Here is a 6705-nt window from a genome sequence, read left to right as displayed (position 1 = left end):
TAAACTAGAAATAAGTTTCAAAGGGTATTATCAATGCTCTATTCGTAATCGTTGTACATACTTTTGATGTAGCCTTAGCATATTAAATCTTTTATTTTGTGATTCGAGAATGTAGACATCGTAAAGCGAATTTCAATTGTACATACCATGTATCATGACGAAATGCGCTCAAAATATCTTCAAACAATTTTATAAATAATTGAAATAATATTTTCGATTTAGTTACTCTGTGAGTACATTTTATAATGTATTGGAATAAGCATTTAATTCGATTTAAGAATATACAGTTTCGAAATTGTATATCTATGATATTGAAGACACTTCGTATATTTTTAATTTTGATATTTTCGTTCATGTCTCACACCGCTTTATCACTTGTAACAGTATAGAAATTAAGACTGGCTGTTTTTTATTTCGTACACTATTGGTGTTGAAAAGAGCTGTTTTCAATTATTGTTTAAGAGTTGATTCAAATTATTCCATATTTAAGCATCAATTTTTATATCTAAAAATTAGTTATTTTAAACGATTTTATTTGGCCTTCTGCAGTAATATATATTTATAATTAGAGAAAGAGAGATTAGATAATAGAATCACAATCGAAAAGTGAATAAAATCTATTTCTTCTGGCAATCTGTTCTACAAAATCTATAAAATTTGCTTCGTGCTTTAATAATACGAAGTAAGTGTCAACACTTGTCGGTGCTGTCGCACTGCATGTCCGTTTTACGAAAAAGAAATGAGATAATATTTAGAGAAATTTTATATAAGAGAAAGAAAAAATCGTCCATCAAAAACTAATTTTTCTCCTTTTATACAAAGTCTTAAAAAGGTGTATACTAATAGCAAAATTTTACATGACTTGTAAAATTTTTCTTTATGAAACTTACATATGGATAATTACTTACTATAGATAATTTAGACTTTATTTTTAAAATTATTTACAACGAAATGAAGGCAAGCTCAAAAAGTGTTATTGAGAAGGAAAATAAATCCATATAAATATGGATATTCTAAAACATCAAAATAAATTTTAATTGCTATTTGTATACACTTTTTATTTATATCTTATATAGAAAAAGAATCACGGTATAATATGTAGAACAGGTATTGTATTCTAAACACTTTCAGATGACTGGTGAGACTTTAACTCTGTTATCGAGAGATTGAAAAGTATATAAAAGCCATCTTATTTTCTGAAATCATTATAAATGAAATTGTGTGTATCACTAGGCCAGATCCCGTCAGATCGTAAGAAAAGTAATAAAGTATAATAAGTAACGGAGCTTATGTATTAAATCGTCGAACACATTTCACGAAGAAGGTTATTTACTTCGAACTTTTGTAATCACGATAAGAAGATAAGCGGAGGAGAGGTCAAACGAATTAATTAAATTATTATAATACGCCGTAAATAAATTATTAAACTCATACAGTTTGTAGTAGCTGAGATCATTGATTTACTAAGAAAGTAGAAGAAATAAAGAATTTAAAAAATAACTTTGTGCTCTTGTTATTTTTGCAACCTATCTAAATAAACATTAGAATATTAAGTAAAATGCAAACCAATGATGAAGAAAACCGAAAGGTTCGCGAGTTGATTTCTCTTTTTCAAATTATCCAAAATATACTATGCTTTTTTATATCTTTTACAAGTAAAATCTAATGACGTTATTAAAAAGTAATTATTAAATACCAACTTGGAAAGCTGAATGATTTTATGAAAGTTTTTTCATATTTACTACGCCTTAATTTTTCTTACATATTTCTACAAAAGATACAACAATAAACAATTTTAAAATATTATTATATATCGATTGCCTTACTTAAACGAAATTCTGCACATCAAAGTGCGATACTGGACAATTCTCCGCGAAATATCTTTATATTGATAAGATTATTAATGCATAACGTGCAACGGATAAAAAAATGTATCATTTATTCTATCTTTATTGGACGCAAACGAACTCTTAAATTTTATTAATTTAATAAATTTGGTTTCTAATCAAGAAGTGATACGATAATTATGAAAAAACAATTTCATAGCAATATATTTTATTAGATAATAAGAAAACATATGTTTAAATTTATGAAATATATAGCGTAATAAATCATGATTATAATACTGTTGATAAGTTGTCAATTGTTAAAGGTATTTATTATTGGATATTTTGTGATAATCGATGTCTTTAATCGAGAGTTTTTGTACTTTATCGATAATAAAATGACAAAAATTAAAGATGAAAAAGTTGTTGAAGAAATTGTTTGTTAAGAGAATAAATTTTTCATAAGAGTGTAAATAAATAAACGTTCTATAAATTTAATTTATTCAACAATATGTTTTATTTTATTAATGATATAGTATTCATCACGGTAACATTGACAAATATTAATCTATATAGCTCCAACCTTTATTTCTTCAACATTAACTATATTTTTATTACAGATATACTTCACAAAAATACAATTTTAATTATTTCTTATTTTTATAAGAGTAGTATGAATAATAAAAATATCGTTTCACAAATATTCGATTCCATATGTTCGTGTTAATGTAACATGAATAATTTTTCTTTTATGAAATAATTTTTTGTCATCACAGTTTTTATCTTTTCTAATACACAACGCTTGAAATAAAACAATTTACATAATTAATTAAAGAAAAAATGTCGCGCTTATTTATCTAAATATATGTGTATAAGCATATTAAAATAATGTGTGTGTGTGTGTGTGTGTGTGTGTGTGTGTGTGTGTGTGTGTGTGTGTGTAATGAACGCGTATTACATTTTTAAATAAATTACTCTTATTTGTACGGAAACAATTTAACAATGCGTAAACTTTTGCTACTTATACTTCTCTTTGTTCTCTGGCATAAAAGTTAATGGCATAATCTGTAACTTCATATCTTTGTACAAAAATAAATAATAGCATTTCAGCAAGTTGACAAAATAGAAGACAAAATATGTATTTACACATTTTGATCTTATATCATGCTAATCTGTCTAAATTGTAAATTTCTCCTAGATTAACATTTTTTTTTTTAATAGCAAATGCGTATAAATAGATCGAATAAGAAATCAGAGCGCAAACTAGACTGGAAAAAATTAAGCATATGAGAGAGTATGCGCGCTATTACAATTATTACATCGATTATTACATTGGTGTTCTATATATAATCATCGATATTACATGTTGTCTTCTATTATTGAAACTGAATCATGTATCATATACTGTCACCACTTAGTTGTGCAGAAAAGACATAGTATATATTATTGGTTCGAAATTATTCAATATTTATGGCCATAAGATATAATATATGTGTATAATATCAAAATAATTCGTTTCAAAAGAGTAATGTGTTTACTTCAAACTTTTTCGGCACTTTATTATTATATAATTTATTTATATCTTGTAATATTTGTACGAATTAAATGGAAATTAGAATATCATAATAAATCTTGCATATGAAGCTAATTGCTTTATATTTGCACATAAAAAAATCACAAAAGATAATCGAAAACGAAGAAAAGTCTTATAACAATGTACAACAAAAATTATATAGCACATAATAAAACAAATATGTCACTGGAAAAACTTAATCTTAAAATGTAAACTCTTATTACTACATTATTAAATGTATTAACGAAATAAAATACGCAAAATTGAACTTTTAAATTCGTATTTTTCGCTTTTCCATAATATGTATAACGAGATTGCTCTAAATTAATAAATAAAATTAATGGCACTTGCATTGTAAAGCTCACATAATACAATGTACACACACACACACACACACACACACACACACACACACACACACACACCTATATATATATATATGTATGTATGTATGTATACAAAATATATTAAGAAAGGTATAAATGATTACAAATTTTCTTGAAAAAAACATCAAATTTTTTAAAATTACAAAATTGGAATATTTAATGTTAAACAAATTATTAATTATAAAGTATTGACTGTTTAAGAAATACTGCTGTAAAAGAAGAATAAAGTTATCTATTATCATTTATACATCCAAAAGAATAATTTGCAAATTTATCTGTAAAATCAAATGAGAGATAATTATTATTACAATTACTATGAACTTAATTAATAAAACCCAATTTTGATGTCAAATGCAATAATTATTTTATATGTACCTTTTTTAAAATATTTTATATATACAAATACATAATGTCTCTTCAAAATTTTGTACATTACACATTACATATTAATGATTTTCTCTCTCTCTCTCTCTTCCTCTTTCTGATTAAAAAAATATTTCATGTATTTTCTTGAAATATATCTGGAAATCATAATTAAAGAATATTAAAATTCAATATCGAGAGATTGTTTCCTGTAAACTTAATTTTTCTTATTAATTTATCATTAAAACTACTTTATATATTTTTACGAAAATTAAAATTATTTAAATAAATAAAACTGACAACACAGTAATAGCTAAGAAAAATTTAAAAAATTTTTAAATGCTATTAATTTACACACACACACACACACACACACACACACACACACACACACACTTTTTGCAATAAGTTATAAAAACATAATTTTCATAATTCGAACAAATGTGAATGTAAATTATTAAAAATGTAAATATATTTTTTATCTTTAATTTACGACTAAGAACCTTTCTTAAGAAACGCAAAAACAAGGAATAAAAATATATAATTTACCTATCTTCAAAATTAATGACTGTGTTCGAAATATTTATGCACAGAAAACGTTTATGCAAAAAAATTACAAGGAGATAATATTAATATAATATAATAAAAATACTTGTTTCATTAATCCTTTCCGTATTCTTTTCCTGTTCTTAAAAAGATCTTACAAATCATAATTAAAAAAAAAACAGAATGGTATTTTTTTACATTACTTAAAAAATATTTACTTTTAATGGAATATTCTAAGTACGCACGTATGTACGTACGCATATATGTACTCTTGGAAAATATAGTCATGACTTGAAATTTGTACAAACAGAATTAAACTGAATTTAAACAATTCATTACTTTCAATGTGTAAATTATGTGTAATATCTTACTTTTAGTTTCATTTTTTCTAGCTAATATAATTGATATTAAACTTTTTTTCTTAAATATTAACACGTCATCGTGATTTGTACAGAGATAATTTCTTTTTTGTTAATACGTCATGCCACTGTCTTATCCTCTTTGGTCAACCTTATGTGTAAATAATTACGTAAACGATTAATATTAAATAATGGCTGAAAATAATAACTATACTAAGGTGAACATAAAAATTACAGATTAAAACTATCTATTAAAAAGAACAAAACGAATATGCTCTTCTCAAATCATGACTATCTTTCCAGACTTTTCGTGAACTATATTTATGCAGACTAGACTCTAAGGCTAGCTTTTAGAGCACTGAAAAGCTATTTTCATCTAGTATAATATTTTATCTTAAGCTCTAGAATAGTCCAGTTCCACAACAACAACAACCGTTTTTAATATTAATAATTAAAATTTATAGCCTTATCGTGGAGGTCAATGTTACTGAATACGCTGTTTTTGAGTGAAATAAAAGCTTCCTCTCTTTTTTCATTTTATATAATTTTTAATCGCAGAATTTAAAAAGCAGTCTTTTGAAATAAGCGTGCATGTTTTTATCTTGAATATAAAGTCAGAATGCATGGCTTCCTTTGAATACAAAGATATTTTTTCAAAGTACAATTTGATTTAACAGATAATAAAATTAACTAAAATTAACATAATTATCTTTTCACATATAAGTACAAAGAGCCATTTCACAAGCATTAATATTACACGAGACATGAATATTCTAATGAAATAAAATGCATCTCTTGTTGCTTCAATACTTCACAATACTGCTTGTGTAAGTAATTACATCCAATTTTGAGTTAAAAATTAAATAAAATGTAGACTAATAATTCTTATAATATTTCTAAGTATCATCAACTATATTTAAAAAACTTGATTATTTCTATTTAATAAAACAAAAATTTATGAATATTTGTATTAGGTAAAAAATACAAATTATTATATAGAAAGGGCACGATATAAAAAAAATGTATGTTCAAAAAAATATATAAATATATCCTATTTATAAATACAATCAAAAGCAAAAATTGAAGTTAAAATAAATATGCTAATTCACATTAAGGCCGTTATATATGTAAAACTTAATTTCATTAGTACCAATATGCAATTAAAAATTGTATAAATTATCTTCTTATGCCAAATTCTTTAGATAATTTTATTTAAAGATTTGATTCTTTTAAGAATGTTCTGCCTCGACAAATTATTAATAATGTTAAGATATTTATGATTTTAAATTTAACCAAAACGTTAACAGTACATATCGTACAATGTAGTTTAAAAACAAATGAAATAGATATTGAGACTTTATTATGTTATCGATATTGAATAGTGTGAGAATATTATATATTTGATTGCAATGCTATATAATGAAGGATTTATTTACGCAAGATAAAATTTTATTAATTAGATCTATCAATCATAAGCTTGGTTTAAATAAAGAAACTAAAAAAACTGTTACGTATAATTTTGAATTAGATTTCGATAGACTTCTATTTAAATCTTTTAATTAAATGTAGAGCTGTATAGAAACCTTATTATATGATCACTAAATACTAAATAATTGAAGAGTCATAGAAATTGTATAACAGGATTATACATT

The sequence above is a fragment of the Atta colombica genome, unplaced genomic scaffold, assembly GCF_001594045.1.
Source record: "Atta colombica isolate Treedump-2 unplaced genomic scaffold, Acol1.0 scaffold100, whole genome shotgun sequence".
NCBI classification, from domain to species: domain Eukaryota; kingdom Metazoa; phylum Arthropoda; class Insecta; order Hymenoptera; family Formicidae; genus Atta; species Atta colombica.
This window is presented reverse-complemented; position numbering follows the sequence as displayed.